We start from the raw sequence: 16797 nt of genomic DNA, 5'->3' as shown, positions 1-16797 counted from the left end.
ACGAGCGGCGGGGGGGGGGGCCCTGTCCCCGCGAGGCCCGAGCTCCCGGGCCGCCCGTGACCCCCAGCCGCGCGCGGCGGAGCCCCCCCCCCCCCACTTCCTCGGGGCGCCGAGGGTCGGGCGTCTATCTGCACATCGCAACTTTGCGGCGCCGCCGTCCCCCTCCTTCGGGAGTGGGGCCGGGGGCCGGGGCTGGTGTGCGAGGCGAGGAGGGGCGGCGGTCAGACTTCCAAGCAGACCCCCCCCACCCGGGCTGTCCCGGGGGCGAAGCGGGGAGAGGAAGTCGCCGCGGCCGTGAGGACCAGGGCCCTGATGCCAGCGCGGCCTCGGGGCTGCGAGTCCCCGGAGCTCGAGACCTGTTGGGGTTGGCGAACCTCTGGCACTCGGGGCGGCGCCGCTCGCTCTGCTCCGGCCGCCGCCACCGCCACCACCCGGCCGGCGGGGCCCTGCTCCCCCCTCGCCCCGGGCCGACTGTGCCAGCGAGCGTGGTCATGGCACGGCGTCCCCGAGGGTTCCCGTGCGCCCCGAGACCCCTGTGGACGGGGTGGGGGGGGCGGCTCAGGGATGCAGGGCCGGGGGCCAGCTTAGCGTGGACAACTTTACCAACTCGAGGACCCCGGCGTTCCGCCTCCCAGCGAGCCTTTCTCCCCTCCCCCCTCCACTGCCCTGCGCCCCGCGCGCCCGCGGCCCCTGCGCCCCGGGCGTGGGGCCGAGGGGTCAGGGCGCTGGAACCTCCTGGCGAGGACGAGGAGGTTGCCATCTTGTTCCGTGGAAATTGTGTGTGTGCCTGTGCGTATTTATTTGGGTGATGCTTTAACCCTTGCGGTCTTCGTGGAGGATGATTAGAAGGAGGGGCTCTATTTTTGCCTCACTCGCCGGTACTTGTTTTGCGAGAGAGGGACCACGCGACGGGGACTGGCGTGTTACTTCTGAGGGCACCGCTGGAGATGCAGGAATTTTTTCCGGCGCTAGGTCTGGAGGTGTCGATGAGGTGGGTTGGGGGGCGGGTGATGGGGGGAGGGGCGGGTGGCCGGAGGTGTGTTTGGGGCAACCCCAGTCAGGGATCCGTGTTGAGGTCTTGGTTTAAACAAAAAGAGACAAGGAATGAAACATTTATTCGAATTGAACAAATATCCGGCTGGCTTAACCACACCCACAGCAAGACACCTGTTGCCCGGCTGAGGTCTGTGCAGAACTTGACTTCTGGCCCGAGGTGTGCACCACGTCATCTGAGACAGCTCTGGGAGGCAGTGACTGCATGGAAGGGGCTATTTTGCAGGACCCCCCCTACCCCCACCCCCAAATGACAAGCCCATCCTTTGAGGGCCTTCATCGGTTTGTGGGTTCTGGGGCTGACTGACCTAATTGCTTGTTTGTGAAAATACATCCGTTTCCCCAATTTTCCCCTTCTCTTTTCAGCCATTGTGTTGTTCAGCATAATTTTTTTTTTGTATAAACGGGGCAGAAACGTGTTTGGAATAATGTTTTCCAACTGAATTCCCACCTGCACCCATAATTCCCCTTTGATATTCTGCCCGAATGTGCTAGTAACACCTTCACATTTAGGACGGAGGCGAAAGCAAGAATTTGAACGAATTATATTGATAATACAGTGAGAGATTATTGATTGGTTACCTACATCTGCTGTCAAACAGGTGCCCCTTCTCATGACTTAGGTGGGATGTGGAGACATAGCAGCATCTTTGTGTTCCGTCTGAAAAACGTTTCAAGTCTTCCCTCCCGCTTTGCCCCTTCTGGGTTTACTTTGGAAGATGAAGAATTAAAGGCATGTTTCCCTCCTGCTCTGAGCAAGGACGGTCCGTGCACTCACTGCACGCCGTCCTCTGTGTCTTGCTAATAAGCACAGTTAGAACAAGTACAACCGAGCCTAGCAAATTGTGTGGCCACCAGGCGTGTTTGTAGGCTCGTCGTTGGCCTAGGAGAAAAGGAGATCCAGTCTTCATCGGCTTTCCATCGCCCTGTCGATTCTTACATTGGCAATTATTACCCTGTGGTCTGGTTCGTACCTTTTTATTTTTTTTGAAATTTCCTGTTCCAGCTACATCCACGCAGCTTTAATGGAGTGATCACTCCCTCACTTAAGTGGTTATTTGGGGACTTCCTGATCCTTAATTCTTCATCAGTCATTTTGGAAGACTCTCTGAGCACAGCCTGGCTTGGACTGCATGACAGGCAAACTCTTCTCGCTGGCAGCTTGATTGAGATTCAGGTGCTATTTTCCATCCCGGATGGGGACAGGGTGAATCACGCCTGGCGCCGACGGGGGAAGCTGCCACACGTCTGTGATGGAGAGAAGAGCATTTTGCATCCTGCAGAGTCGTGCGTGGACGTGCTTGCGGATGCCCACCCACACCCACGCCCACACCCTGCACCTCAGTTTGGAGCCCTCCCGGCTCTCTGGACGCACCCGTGAGATCTGATATTGGAGAGGGAGACATTGGGTACCCGTAACAGGGTCAGAGCTGCACCTCCTACGGCTGCAGCCGGATATGTAAACGGTTGATCGCTACAGCCCCTTTCCCATGCTCCATGGTGTGGCCATCGGGGGCCAGAGACAAGGGCACCCTCATTGTCTGAAATCTGACTGAATGCTTTGTTCCTCATACGCTGCTTTGGAGGGCGATTCCTGCCGACAGGTGATTAGAGAAGGCAAACTTACCAGTATACCATCTGATCTCATTTGGGTTAATAAACGAGTGAAAGGGATAACATAGGTGGAAACCACCTCTTGGATTCTGTTTTAATTTTTTGAAAACAGCCAGCTTCATAAGCTTTATTTCCTTTTTAAAAAAATATTTATTTTTGAGAGACAGAGCATGAGTGGGGGAGGGGCAGAGAGAGAGAGAGAATCTGAAGCAGGCTCCAGGCTCTGAGCCGTCAGCACAGAGCCCAACACGGGGCTCGAACCCACGAACCGATCATGACCTGAGCTGAAGTCGGACGCTTAACGGACTGAGCCACTCAGGCGCCCCAACTTTATTTCTAATATGGTCAAGAATCCCATTCTCCCAGAACAAAAGTTATTTTTAAAAATAACCGTATTTTCACAAGGTCTCCATTTGAAAATCTGGGGGGGGGCAGGGTGACTCACATGGGTTCTCAGCTCAGCCTTCCTTTCTTATTAATACACTGATATCGTACTTACTTACCTGCTGTTTCAATCAGACAGGTTCTTTTGGAGAAGCACGTCCTCTTGTGATAGGTTCTAAGATCGATAGAAAATTTTATTATCAGGAGGATAGTACTTCATATGCTAACTTCTGTTTTGTCCCTGTGAGCATTTCCCAGACACGGAGGTGCTCAGCGGAGACTCAGAAAGGATTGGTTAAAAGCAAAAGCCTCGGGGACTGCCCTGTGCCCTGTGCCCTGTGGGGCACGTCTTTCCTTGGCAGGCTGGTGGCTCTTCCTGTAGGTGGCGGGCTAATGATGGTGAGGTGGGCCCCTGGTGACCAGGCTTGTGTCAGTGAAGGTTCAGAAACTGGATGGAGAGGATGAGAGGTGTGCGGGTCACAGGGACACTTGAGAATCTCTGGTTGGTTGCTTTTGGTTATGAATGAAAGTTGCAGTCTGGGAATTCACTCCCTGGAGAGGGAATGCCGCTGTTTTTCCTGTGGCCGCTGGAACTGATTTGAGGGCTTTGGTCACTGACTGGAGGTATCTGTGATGTTATGAGCAGAGTGTCTTTTCGGACCTTGCCGTCCCCTTCCTGTGTTGAATAAAAAGCCTAGATGGGAACCACCTGAAGTAAGAGCTTATTTCCAGACCCTTCGAGTGGCTTGCCTGCTTTCAACGTCGATGCTCTACTTGTAATGAGCCCAGGTGAGCAGAGGAAGCTCTTTGAGGTTTATAGGTAAATTACAGGGATTTGTGTGGGACACAGACCCCCAGTGCTGAGCCCTTCTTGGGAACTGCCATGCACCTTTGTAACGTGACTTTCAAGGGTACAGCCTTGAGTAATGCAGAGGTTATCCTCTGTTGGGGGGTGATTGGGACCACCGCTCCTGCTTCCTTAGAGGAATTGGCAACCCGGTGACATTTAGGCACCCCTTCCTAAAACAATCAACCTTGTAACTGAGCTCCTCCGGAAATCTCGATGAATCCCCCGTGCAGGAAAACAGAGTGGAACAAGGGTCCATTTCCCGCACCCCTCTTCGAGGACTTACTGGATTGGAAAGACTTTACACATCAACATAAGTTGATGAAATTTCCGGGGAGAAGTCCCCAAACCCAGAAAGGGGTGGTCAGCTCAGGGTGTTGTATTTGAAATACCGTAAACAAAACTCTCTTGCAGAGGGCTAGCCTCTTTTCCCTGTGCAGGGACTTTGCGTTGAGATGTGTAAATATACTGGGCAGGCCGTTGCTGTACCTCAGTCATTTCTCTGTCCTGTGTCCTGTCCTCATGCCAATGACAATCCTCAGAACTCGTTCATCTTTGGCACTTTGAACATCCTGTGTTATTATTGCCAAGAGGTGGTGCATTTCCAGGTATTAGCCTCTGTTGATCATCTGTGGTCAGTTGCTGTGCACAGCGGGAGTCAAGCAGGTGTATGTGTTAAATGCACAGACCGGGGCTCATGTCTACGCTTGGCGTAGACTGCTTTTGTGAGGAAGGACCCTGACTTTAGCCGTACATTTGTTTTCTTTTACTTTTAAGAACTCCTTCAAGTTCTAACGCATCAGGTAACACAAGAAAGAATTCCATGTGTGTGGTATTTTCCACATACAGCTACAATAAAATTGAAACTCATGCACACTTTAGGGGTTCACGTACGTGCTTTTTAAAGCACCATAAAGCAAGCCATTCTCTGACACCAGCTGGATGTCCTGTAATCCAGTTCAGTTCCAACACTGCTGACTGGAGATAGCATCCCACACATCCCACAGGTTGAGGGCTCAGTCCCAGAAGCCTGCCCCCACTTCAGACACTAATGTGGAGTTCAGGTGCTTCTGACAGATTGGGTAGAAGTCACAGGTTCCCAGGACGGCCTCCTTGGGTTCCATTAATTTGGTGGAGGCCCTCCCAGAACTCAGGACACCGGCTCATGTACTAGATCCCTGGTTTTTTACAAAGCATGTGAAAGGAAGTGAATGCACAGCCAGATCAAGAGTCACAGAGGGCAAGGTTTGGGAGGGTCTCAAACACAGGAGCTTCTGTCCCCATGGAGTTTGGGGTGCCGCCACCTTGGCCGCGTTCTGGTTCACCGTCTTGGAAGTTTTCCAAGCCCCATCCTTGGGGGTTTTAGGAAGGCTCCATTACATAGGCACGAATGATTAGATTATTGGTCATTGGTGATTGATTTGATCTCTAGCTCCTCTCCCTTGCCCAGAGGTTGGGGTGGGAGTGAAAGTTCCAACCTTCTTATCACATGGTTAACTTCCCTGGCAAGCAGCCCCCATCCTTAGGGGACTTCCTAAAGACCAAAGCTTCTGTGTGGGACCCCTGCAGACCTTGTCCTCTGTGTCTCTTCACCTGGCTCTCCATTGGTGTCCTTCGACATCCTTTGTGATGAATAGGAACAGAAACTCAGGGGTAGTGAAAAGGGCTGGTTCTGAATAACAACACACCCATTTCCCATTTATGGCTCTAAAGAGATTTCAGGAACTGAGAACAAAAGAGCCAGTATTAGGACAAAAGTTGCTGCCATTGCTGTTATTGCTCAGGACATTCCAAGGGTTTTGGGAGCCCTGAGTCCTGTAAGCCGACCAAACTCCCGCGGACCCTTGAGGAACTTGGGTTTGAGCTGCACGGGCGCATGTATACTCGGACTTTTTTTGGATAACTACAGCAGAGTATGTAAATGTATTTTCCCTTCCTTATGATTTTCTTAATAACATTTTCTTTAGCTTACTTTATTGTAAGAATACAGGGAATAACAGATATACGAAATACGTGTTAACCGACTGTGTTACCAGTAAGGCTCCTGGTCAGAAGTAGACTCTTAGTAGTTAAGTTGCTGGGGGAGTCCAAGATTATATGTAGGTTGTTGCTAGCACAGGAGGTCACACCTCCTGACCCCCACGTTGTTCAAGGGTTAACTATATATATTAGTTATAAATTACAATATCGGAATCCTTTTTGTGGGGAGGGAAATAAATTTTTTCCTTTTCCTTCCATTACTTTAAATTTGGTGATGAGAATTTTTGTGACCTCTTTTGGTTATAGAAGCTGATTTTCTTTGATTAATAGGACCGCGTTTTAGAACTCAAGAAAGAGCATGTCCCAGACCTTGTAGTACGCCCTGAGCCAAGAGTATAGAGGTAGATAAAAAGCAGTCAGGATTCCCTTTTCCTTTGTGGCTTCCTGTGAGGATGGGGAAGGGGGTTCATTCAAGAGGTGGAAGGAAGGTCTGAAAATCCACGTGGGTCCATAGGTCTTAGCATCGGCTGGATGATGTAATCTTCAGGGTGGTTTTGACAAAGCCAAGGACATCAGGTGGTCCAGTGGGCTGGCAGAGTTGAGAATGGTTGTTTGAGGGCAGGCAGAGGTTCTCAACCTTGCTGAATGGTTGCATCACCAGAGGAGACTTAGTGATGATTGAAGGATAGCTTTGGGCTTTCCACACCCCCGTGCACACGCATGCAGATGCTCACGGGGTGAGCCGATGTCGTTGCTCTGCTTTGCACCCTGGGTGTCGATATGTTCAATAGTGCTTCTGTTGGGCAGCCAAGATGGAGAGCCACTGGATGGAATGTGAATTTTTAAAATAAACAGGGTCAGTAGCATCTAAGGAATTAATGCCACCATTTATAGGGAGCCATTTTGGTTCGCGGAAGGGCACAGTCAAGTCTGGTGTATTGGGTTGTGGAGCAAAGCAAGATGAATGGGAAGCTGGGGATGGAGTGACACACGAGGAGAGGGAGTAAAAGCAGAGTCCCCAGGGGAAAAGCTGAGGGGACGTGCTGTGTCTTTGTTTTCCATTTCTCACCTGGGGTTGGGGAAGAACCAGGATGCCCAGGAAGCTCCCTTTGATTCACGCCCACAGATAGCAGTCCTTTTCACTGCAGGATACTCTGTTACTTGTCAGTGATCTACCTGAAAGTGTATTTCAAACCAAATTGAGCAAGTAGAACAAGGTGGGTAACAGCACATAACTCCTGGACCAGCAGGTGGGATTCTAGAATTTTCCAGCCACTCTCCGAGTGTCCTTTGCAGGCAGCTCCCTGGACCTCCGTGTCCTCCCGCGTAAGCTGAGGGAATGTGAAGAGACTGATTATCCCTCAAGTCCCTTTCTGCTCCCTCTTCCCAGCCAGGGGAGCCCTGTCGCCTCCACACGCTGACCTGAGGACGTGCTTGAGAAGTACCCGTCCGCGCCAGAACAGACATTTTGTTGGCGTTGTAATTTCTTCAGCACCGACTTCCCTGGCGCCTTCCAGCTCAGCTCACTCGTCACTCTCGCCGTGTGTCTGTCGCTGTTTGTACACAAAGACAATAGATAGCAGAAATGTGTGCCCATAAGTCACAAAGTCCACAGCAGGCATCCATAAGCCTTGACCGCTCAGGCGGAATGCGGCGTGCGTGCCTGCACGGGTACGTCTGTGCACACGCGTGTGCGACACATGTTTCTCAGGTGGAAATGCTTCCAGAGCTCGGAGGCAGGGCCGTGGATTTGTTGGATGAGAACTTCTGTGGGCACGGTCACTTTGATTGCCTGACTTCCTTAGCTATTAAGAGAACATAACCACGCGGTAATAAACAGCCTCGCCAAGGATGTTCTGGTTTCCAGTTTGGTGTTACTTATCTGTGAAAACAGAAAGGAATCTCTGACGAGCTGGGCCGGCCGAGAGACCTGCCTGGAAGGGCATCAGCTGTGCGTGGGGTGTGATGGGGTCTTGCGTGGGAGGGACCCAAGGCTGATCATGTTTTCTTCACGGTAATGGTACTTGAAAAGTAAGATTTTCCTCTCTCTGTTGTCCAGCCTACCAGACGAATGCCCCTCATTTTATGATTCTGGTTATGTATGAACAACGCGTAGTAAAACCTTTACTACTGGGAACCCAGCTTTGAACTTGGGTAGAGGAGACCAGCAGTCATGTGTGATTACAGCGCCTGAAGCCAGTGTGTAGTTTCTGGGTACATCCTTGACTCTGGGCACATTCAGCTCAACTTCCTAAACCTTCTTATCCTATGTTTTTGAGAAATGAGAGTTAATGAACTTCAGGCCCCAAATCTCTCCTTCTTACAAAAAGGGCTCCGTTACGGACTAAATTCTTCATTCTCAGGCATGTGCACACACACACACACACACGCACACACACACAAAGAATTAACACATTGTATAAAACTATAATTATCTACAACAGAAAACCAAATATTTTTCTGGTTAAATACTAGTTCCCCAGAAATTTCTGGTTATCAGATCAAATCAAATCCTGGGAAGACTTCTTTATAAGAGGATTTTTTTTTTTTGCTCCTCTTCTAGGACTCTAAACTGTGCATATGTTTTTAAGATCCCACGCTTCCCATTTCAAACCTAACCAATAACTTACAGTTTGCAGATTATTAAGTAATTTCACATACTCTATTTTATTATAGTAGCACAACCTGTTGTGCCCCAGGACAGATATTTCTGTTTCGTGGCTGAAAGAATCAAGACACGGCAAGATCGTTGAGCAGGATGGAGAGGACTTAGCAGCCGACCTTCAGAAACCTTCTTCCCCGCCACAAGTGGAAAGAAACCCAGAGCCCGAAAGATGGGAGAGGGCCTGGAGATCATCGAGAATGACATCTCCTTGTAGGATTTCCAGCCCTTTCTGGAACACATCCAGGGACTGGAAACTTCTGCCTTTGTTGACAGGTTCTATTTGCTGGAATGGTGTTGTTTATGGTTCCACGAAACCTGCCTTCACGTGACTTCCCACAGTCCTGGCACTAAACCTTTAAACTACATAAAGTCGGTTAACTCCTGCTTCACAGGACAAGCCAGCGTCTCTGAGAAGTTCAGGCGGCTGTCACGTGGGCCCCTTCCCAGGAAAAGTCTCTCTATTTCCTTCAACTTACTTAAAAGCGTGATCCAAGTAACCGTGCATTTAGCAGGTAGAGACACCTCTTTATCCAACCCTTGCCATCTCTTGCAATTTCACAGGCTTCCACATGTTCCTTCCGATTTTATTGTTATTTCTTCTTCTCCTGTTTAAGGACGCCATGGGCAAAGGTTAAAGATTAACTTGCAGAGCTGTGAGTAAATCTGGGGTATATTCAACACACGCAGGCTTTTTTCAGAGTGGAGCATAATCTTTTATGAAAATCTCCAGGGAGGGAAGGCTGAGGGTTACCGGTGGAAGGCTGTGACACTCACCGCCGACTCTGGTTTGCTTACGGAAAAGGAAGGAGCAATCCTGCAAAACTCTATGACAACAATATGACAGCAACGAGCCTTTTGCAAAGCAAGTATTATTTCTGTCTAGCTGACAGAAGGTGTTCCCTTCTAAGGTTTCTGTCTTTCTGTTTGATCTGGATGGAGTGGTTCAGCCTCACCTGGAAGCAAGAGGCTCCAACTACTTGTAATTCACCTTTTTGTCCCCTTGAGGAAAACAGGACACCCCCGACAAAAGGTTATCTGTGTCCTAGGACCTTCTTGTGCAAGAGGGAAAAGGAGCCTGTTAACAGCAACATCAGGAAATGAAAGCCGCCTGTCCCCTCGTTGGCCACGCAAGCCACAGGGCAGCCCTGATCCAGCCACCTGCAGAGACATCGGCTTTCTTGGGAGCTCTAGAGTAGGGCAGTCTGGTCCTCACGACAGCATCAGCCTGATAGGACCCTCCATCCTCGGGACAGTGCTTTTCTGGGCCCAGGGGGCTTTTATAGAAATGCACTGAGCCCCTCAACTACGTTAGCATAACTAGGGAAAGGCAAATTGAAATCACAGTGAGAAAACACCCAATGCAAAAATCCAACATTAAAAAAAATTTTTTTTCATAAGTTTATTTGTTTTGAAAGGGAGAGAGAAGGAGAGAGGAGAGAGAGCGCACGTGAAGGAGCGAGGCACAGAGGGAGAGAGGGAGAGGCTCAATCCCAAGCAGGCTCCACGCCGTCAGCACGGAGCCCAACCAGGGGCTCGATCTCGCAACCACCGGATCACGATCTGAGCTGAAATCAAGAGTCAGATGCTTAACCCACTGACCCACCCAGGTGCCCAGAGAAGTCTACCATTTTTTAGAGATTTGTAACACTAAATTTTGGCGAAGACGTGAAACAGTGAGAGCCCTGCACACAGATCGTGGGGAGGGCTACAACTTGCAGCTGCTGACGTGGATGATGTCACCCGGAATCACACTGCGAGGTGCATGCCCACAAGAAATCGTGCAGACGTGCCCCAAGGGACACGTACAGGAAGGTTTAGAGCTTCAAACTGAAAGCCGGTCAAATCCCCATCAACAGTAGGACTCATGGCTGTCGGTGTGTTTATATAACGAGGTACCAGACAGTGGCAGGAGCGAAGGGGCACGATGTTCAAAGACACAGGGACCTTCTCAAACACAGCACTGAACTGAGTACAAGAAACCAGGACGGAAAGGAGACTGTATGGTTGCCTTTTTTGGTTTGTTTGTTTATTCGTTTTTGAGAGGGAGACAGAGCGGGAGAGGAAGAGGGGCAGAGAGAGAGAGAGAGAGAGAGGGAAACGCAGAATTCAAAGCAGTCTCCAGGCTCTGAGCCGTCAGCACAGAGCCCGACGCGGGGCTCGGACCCACAAACCGCGAGATCATGACCTGGGCCGAAGTCGGACGCTCAACCGACTGAGCCACCCAGGCGCCCAATATGGTTACGTTTATATAGGGTTCAGCACAGGTAGAGCTGAAATGTCATACTGAGGGATACTGAGGTAGAGTCCTTGGTAGATGGGATAGCATGTTTAGAAAAACTAAGGGAATTCTGATGGTGCAAATCACAGTACCGTTACTGGGGGAGGGGGACCGTGTGGGGGCAGGGAGGCATGTGGGGGCTTCTGGAGTGTGGGGAGGGGTCAGATGCTTGCCCAGAGTTTACACAGGCTGCTTCAAAACGATGGTTTCTATGTCTGTATGTTCATATTGGGTGCATTTTGCTGTACCTGTGTTGCCTTTCACAGTGCTTGGAGACAGATTTTACTATTTTTTACTTTTAATTTATTTTTTATTTAACCTCAAGTTGCCTAACATACAGTGTAGTCCTGGCCTCAGGAGTAGAACCCAGGGATCGCTCATCCCCGCATGTGTCCTCCTTAGTGCCCATCGCCCCTTGTGCCCATCACCCATTGAGCCCCTCCCCCCACCCAGCACCCTGCCAGCAACCCTCAGTCTGTTTCTGCGTTTAAGAGCCTCTTAGGGTTTACCTCTCTCTCTGTTTTTCTCTTATTTTTCCTTCCCTTCCCCATATGCTCATCTGTTGTGTTTCTTAAATTCCACACATGAGTGAAATCATATGCTATTTGTCTTTCTCTGACTGACTTGTTTGGCTTAGCATAATACATTCTAGTTCCATCCACATTGTTGAGCATGGCAAGATTTCATTCCTTTCTATCACTGAGTAGTATTCCAGACACACACACACACACACACACACACACACACACACACACACCCCTTCTTTATCCATTCATCCATTGATGGACATTTGGGCTCTTTCCATACTTCGGCTATTGTCGATAGCACTGCTATAAACATGGGGGTGCATGTGTCCCTTTGAAACAGCACACCTGTATCCCGTGGATAAATACCCAGTAGTGCAGTTGCTGGGTCGGAGGGTAGGTCTGTATTTAATGTTTTGAGGAACCTCCACGCTGTTTTCCAGAGCGGCTGCACCAGTTTGCATTCCCACCAACAGTGCAAGACTTTCTCCGCATCCTTGCCAGCATCTGTTGTTGTCTGCGTTGTTCACGCAGACGGATTTTAAAATGTATTCTGCGTGTGGTGGGTGAACACACCGTGCCATGTGGTGGCACAGGGCACTGTTTTCCGGGCGGCCACTGGACGTGGGAAGGCCACGTCGCTAGAGGCCGGTTGTGCGCACAGACCTGGCGGTAGTTACAAAAGCTGCTCTGGGGAGCCCCTGGCCAGCTGGTGGAACGCAGCAGCATGGAGAACGCCTGTGGTCTCCAAAAGCTGGGCGGGCCAGGAAGGCGGAGGTGGCCGGGGCCGGCAACCGGAGGGGAAGAAACCGCGAGCAGTGGAGCGCAGAGTGGGTCTACCCAGGAAGTAGAAGCAAGCTGGAAAATGGTAGCAGAGCCTTGGGGGAGGACTGTCCGCCGACACTGGGAGGAAGGACGCACCGTCCGCGCTGTCCTCAGCGAGCGCGCCGGGGGCCCTCCACCACCGCGGTGTGATCGGCGGTCAGGCCGGGGTGCAACCCGCTCTGGTTTCTGCAAGAATCCGGGGCCCCTGACTCCTGGGTGCGCGGTGGCCTCCGACGTGGGGGCCACTCATCTGCGTGTGCATTCGGCTCAGACACCTGCGCGGTTCCTCGCGTTCTGCAGAGCTGGCTTCGTGAAACCTGGGTGCTGACTCACGATCACTTAAAAGAAGGAGATGCGGAGAGAAGGCGCCGGGACTCCGCGGGCGCCCACAGGTCCCGGGCACATGAAGCTCAAGGGCGAAGGGAAAGAGGCGTCCTCTCCCGTGGCTGCCACTTCTTCCTCTGATGCCCTCAACCAGCCCGGCATTCCCGCCTGCCGACTGTGGTGCGCCACCCTTGTGGGAACTTGGGTGCCAAGCTCCCGGGACAGGGCTGTCCCCTCCGGCCTCCCCTCCCACCAGAGCCTGAGCCTGGAAGAAATCTTCCTCGACGTTCGCGCGTCCGGAGGGGGCCGACCAAGCGGGTCCGCTGTCCCCTCCCTCCGCTCTTTGCTTGCTTGCTTGCTTGCTTGCTTGTCCTTTTCCGGAATGTTTTCCTAGCCAAGATGTTTGGGTTGAGAGGCCTGCTGCTGACAAAGCCAGTGAAGAGTTGCCTGGTTTCTGGAAAGAGCAGGACGCCCCCCGTTGGTCACCTTGTCAAACTAGGTGACAAATGCCAAGGTCTCTGCAGATTTCCTTGAAAAATTGGCCCACCTAGTCTTGGATTTTTTTTTTTTTTGTTTTTACTGTTTATTGTTTAGAGGGTGGGGGGTGAGCCAGAGGCATCAGGACTTTGAAACACTCTCTGGAGGGTGGTTCTCAGAATGCGGTGCCTAGACCAGCAGCGCGAACAAGGTGGCATCGCCTGGGAAAGAAATGTGCCCCACCCGGACCTGCCGAGCCAGGAACGCGGACGGGGGTCGGGGGACGCGGCCTCGGACTCGAACGGCTGATTCTGGCGCATGCTACAGTCTGCTTCTAAATTTTCCAGTCCTCAGACTGGGGAAGGGGCATTGGTTTTGATTTGTTTGGTTTTGTTTTTTTGTTTTCATTTCCGTTCCATGATGGATCAGGACTTTTGTAAAATGCGACAGAAATGAAAAAAATGAGAAAGCCAGAAGATTTACAGAGTGCAAACCCAAATTTTGTATTCCTAGATCCGAAGCTGTACAGTTGCTCCGTGAAAATTGCTAGAAACCTTTCTAAATGGCATCCTCTCAATTTCTGCGCTCGTGTCTCAGAGAACCAGCAGCCAGCAGCGTGCCCAGGGGCTCTGGCCTGCGGACCGGGCTCAGAGGCCAGGCCAGCGGGCCTTGGACAACCTTCCTCGCTGACTGCCCGGACCGCCGGGTACACGGCAAAGCCCCGGGTGGGGAAATACAATGAAAAGCAAACTCTCCTCCCAACCGAGACAACCTCATCACAGAGGCAGAAGAGACAGAAATTCATTTTATTATTGAATAAACGTTCAGCCCCCCTGCGAAGACAGAAATCTCTCCTCTGTGTAGCCACAGATGGGGCCACTCCTGTCGGGTCGCATTGGCCGCCTGGAGCCCGGGGACGAGTCAGGCCCATGTCTCCCCGAGACCGAGACCGAGACCGGGGAGGTGAGGCGGATCTTTCTCCAGGATTACTTTTCAGAGATTCAGCTCCTGGGTCCTTGAGGCGGCATTTCTGAGTGGAGACACTGGCCAGAGGCATTTAGCCATGAAAAACATTTCCATACAAACAAGATTTGAAAAGGACAGAGAAGGAAATTCTGAAAGAAAAGGAGGAGGGTGTCTCTTTCTTCTGTTCCGTGGGGACACTTAATTTGTATCTGGGCTCACACCACACAATTCCCATCTTTTCTTTTCAGCCTTCTGTGTGGCTTGCGTATTGGGAGCGAGCGAGTCTGTGAGTTGTCACCGCAAATAATCTTCCTTCCCAGTTTCATTGTAAATTGATTCACGACAGGGTGCCCACATGGCCGGGGGGGGGTGGGGGGGGGTGGGGTGGGGGGGTGGGGGGGGTGGGGGGGGTGGCCAGGGTTAAAGAGATGGCTTTCATTTTTGACTTTGGTTATTAAAGAGAAATTGGGTATTTTCCCACTTTGTTCTAAAGTTTATTTTTAGTTACGGTTACTTAAAATGATTCATTTTCTTAGACATCTAGGAAATGTTAATTACTGCAGATAAGACTCTATTCTAAAGCCTACTACAAAGGCTCGCCCCCCCTTCTTCTTTAGCACATATAAAGGAGATGATGTTAAAATGCTCTTAATGCAAATTTAAAAATTTGGCTGTTGCCTTAACAGTGCTAATGACAGTTAATGCATTCCCAAAGCCTCTCTGTGACCCAAAATCTTCAAGTGCTTAGAAATGTTTCAGGACCACCCTGCAAATAAACTAGAAGGGGACTTTTTTCCTGGAGATTAGTTCCCTGGACAAGGGATTCAGTTCAAATTTAAGGGATAAAAAACAACTGTGGACTCAGTGAGGTACTTACAGAAGTCTCTGCGGACAAAGGCTGAAACCCTCTTCTCCCAGATCACAGTCATGGGGGAGCTACAGAATCAGAGAGGAACGGTCACAGCGATGGTTAGGGGGGATTGTCCTTCAGAAAGCAAGGCAGAGGAAGGTGGGAAGAGGGCTATCACAGGAAGGAGAGGAATGGGTTATCACCAGGAGGTGGGGAGAAGGCCATACAGGAAGGAGGGAAGAGGGCCATCACAGGGAGGAGGGGAGAGGGCTATCACAGGAAGGAGAGGAATGGGCTATCACCAGGAGGTGGGAGAGGGCTATCACTGGAAGGTGGGAAGAGGACTAACACAGGAAGGAGGGGAGAGGGCCATCACAGGAATGTGGGAAGAGGGCTTTCACAGGAAGGAGAGGAATGAGCTATCACCAGGAGGTGGGAGGGGGCTATCACCAGAAGGTGGGGAGAAGGCCATCACAGGGAGGAGGGGAGAGGGCTATCACAGGAAGAAGGGGAGAGGGCTATCACAGGAAGGTGGGGGGAGGGCTAACACAGGAAGGAGAGGAAAGGGCCATCACAGGAAGGAGGCAAGAGGGCCATCACAGGAAAGTGAGGGGAGGGCCATCACAGGAAGGAGGGGAGAGGGCCATCACTGGAAGGTGGGGAGAGGGCTAACACAGGAAGATGGGGAGAGGGCTAACATGGGAAGGTGGGGAGAGGGCCATCACAGGAAGGTGGGGAGAGTTCTTTCACAGGAAGATGGGGAGAGGGCTAACATGGGAAGGTGGGGAGAGGGCTTCACAAAGATGGGTCAGGGGTGATCATGAAGAACCAGCTCCTCGATAAGATCTCGTCACACTTGTGCCAGGACCAGTTGGAAGGAGGCTGGGAATGGTAGCGTTCAACTCAGTCTTGCTTGTAGACCAACCGCGGAGAGATGCAGGCCTGTGTTGTCCCTGACCTAGGGACTGCCCTGTGCTGCTTGGAGGAGGAACGTTTCATCCTCCGAAGGTAGCCCTGCTGAGGCGAGTCAGGATGCCCCAGGGCCTTGGCACCCATGCCTCTTACTGTCAAAGCCGTTGTGACTCCTTCAGTCTATACGCCATCCCCCCTCCCTCGGGCTCCTTGCCCGTAAACACAAACAGGCAGAGGCATGTGTGCCGCGGTGTAGTACGGAGCAGGAATGCCAGCCAGCTGACTTCTGGAAGGTTCCGGGTGGAATGTGCTGGAGAAATAGAATGGAAAACAGAATCTTCCAGCCCAGAAATGTTGTCCACAAACATAGTGGAGGAAACCAACCACTTTTATCGTGTGAATAAGAGGCCCCAATGAGATGCGTATTCTAGGCAATCGAGGAACTTTCAAGAAGAAACCCGACCACCCAGGGAGTCCAGCCGACGCCGCCTGTGTCACACGTGTTTCCTGATACGCGGGAACTAGTCCTCGAGGCCGCGGCCTTTCACGGCACCACCGGTCAGACACGGTTCATCCTAACCCACCTGGTAACTGGGGTGACCACTTCCGCCAGCTTGTTGGAAGGAGCCGCCTGTCTCTGGGACGGGAGGAAGTGTGCGTATCGGAGGGAGGCTGACACCAGCTCACCGGAGGCCCCTGTCCCCCCGCGGGAACCGGGAGGGTGGGAGGGTCTCCCTTGACGTTTGCGTTTCGGAAAGATGGCTCCCGCGTTCCTTGGGAAGACGGTCCAGCAACAAAAGGCCCATCTCGTCCTCAAAAGGATACGTTTCAGAGAGATGAGAAAATGCTCACAATGGCTCATTTTTCCGAGGTGAACTTGGTAAGAAAAAGCAGAGGAGGGAAAGATTTCCCCTACGGTTGACCCTGGGGTTTGAACTGCACGGGCCCACTTAGAGGTGAATTAGTGTCCCTAAATACAGTACGGTACTTAGCTGTATTTCTCTTCCTTACGGTATTCTGTTTGAGAGAAAGAGAGAGAGAGAGAGACAGAGAGAGAGAGAGAATCTCCAACAGCCTTCACACTGTCAGTGCAGAGCC

General features: G+C 51.5%; 1 protein-coding gene and 1 long non-coding RNA gene across 3 annotated transcripts in view; one reads left to right on the top strand and one right to left on the bottom strand.

The window, feature by feature from the left end:
• The window catches only part of DPP6 (dipeptidyl peptidase like 6), a 944937-nt gene that overhangs the window by 89296 nt on the left and 838844 nt on the right, over nucleotides 1-16797 (top strand). The gene's annotated exons all lie outside the window — the stretch shown is intronic.
• LOC113596775 (uncharacterized) lies at nucleotides 13699-16273 on the bottom strand. The gene is made up of 3 exons (XR_003417596.2): nucleotides 15561-16273; nucleotides 14815-14873; nucleotides 13699-14014 (listed from the first exon to the last, which is right to left on the bottom strand). It is a non-coding gene; the product is annotated as an uncharacterized LOC113596775 (long non-coding RNA).

This window comes from Acinonyx jubatus, chromosome A2 (assembly GCF_027475565.1).
Source record: "Acinonyx jubatus isolate Ajub_Pintada_27869175 chromosome A2, VMU_Ajub_asm_v1.0, whole genome shotgun sequence".
Taxonomy (NCBI): domain Eukaryota; kingdom Metazoa; phylum Chordata; class Mammalia; order Carnivora; family Felidae; genus Acinonyx; species Acinonyx jubatus.
Note: the sequence above shows the minus strand (reverse complement) of the source record. Positions and strands in the feature narration are given on the sequence as shown.